At 43.3% G+C, this 1,043-nt stretch overlaps 1 protein-coding gene across 1 annotated transcript in view; it reads left to right on the top strand.

Moving 5' to 3' along the window:
- Positions 1–710: 710 nt before the first annotated feature.
- LOC119581227 (acetylcholine receptor subunit alpha-like) overlaps positions 711–1,043 on the top strand; it is a 145,218-nt gene continuing 144,885 nt past the window's right edge. The window contains exon 1 of the mRNA XM_037929624.1: positions 711–1,043. This exon is cut by the window's right edge and continues 736 nt beyond it. The gene's annotated coding sequence lies outside the window, so the exon portion shown is untranslated.

Below are 1,043 nucleotides of genomic sequence, written 5' to 3'. Positions count from 1 at the left end.
AGATAGATAGATAGATAGATAGATAGATAGATAGATAGATATACGTGTGCTTGTGTGTCTCTATCCTTTGAGGAACCCTGTTCGTGTGTGTGTGTTTGTGTGTGTGACTGAGTGCGCTCGTGTGGCCGCTAGTCGATTTTGATTGTTGTGATATGCGTGAGTTTACATTATATAGCAGATTCTCTCTCTCTCTCTCTCTCTCTCTCTCTCTCTCTCATGTTTGTAAATGCAATGTATTTATTTTTCTTTTTTTCCCCATATTTTAGGTTAATTCATCTTTTCCTCAGCTCTTTTTGCGCAGACACCATTTTCATTTCCGCATGCGTCGATCCGGGGCAGTTTTGATGGCCCTTATGATCCCGGAATCCCAGGGACAGTTCCCAGGGTGTAACAAGGGAGGAACATTTGACTGTCCCATATACCCGTGGCATTGTCCAGTGAACCGTGTAACTATGGGCCAGTGTATGGTAACTTGTGTATTAACGGACCACTCTCATACCTGTTATCAATATCTGTTTTAAGCTGACCTGTTATCCTGATAAATATATCTGTCTGTCTGTCTATCTCTGTCTGTATTCATACCTGTGTGTGAGTGAGAGTGTATGTATGTATATATATACTTGTGTGTGTGTGTGTGTGTGTGTGTGTGTGTGTGTGTGTGTGTGTGTGTGTGTGTGTGTGTGTGTGTGTGTGCATGCATGCATGTATATGTATATGTAGGATTACAGTAACAGCTGGCTCCATGTGTGGCCGACAGCTGGATACGCCGGTGACAGCTGGAACGAAAGGCCTGGGGATAGAAACCGAGGAAGGTGATTGTGTTTTCGTATTTGCTTTATTATATACACGTGTTTAAAATGTGCAACACCTGTTGCGTGCGAGGCTGTTGGGGGCCATTCGAGCAGATAGGATTGGGGATCGTAGTTTATCGGACCGACGTAAGAAAGCCGAAAACCGAAGGAGAGGGATCGTAAACCCGCTCAGCCGGCCTTTCTTTTCTTTTTTTTTTCTTTTTTTTTCTCTTTTTTAGTGAAGAGATCGTG

The sequence above is a fragment of the Penaeus monodon genome, chromosome 14 (genome assembly GCF_015228065.2).
Source record: "Penaeus monodon isolate SGIC_2016 chromosome 14, NSTDA_Pmon_1, whole genome shotgun sequence".
NCBI lineage: Eukaryota > Metazoa > Arthropoda > Malacostraca > Decapoda > Penaeidae > Penaeus > Penaeus monodon.
Note: the sequence above shows the minus strand (reverse complement) of the source record. Positions and strands in the feature narration are given on the sequence as shown.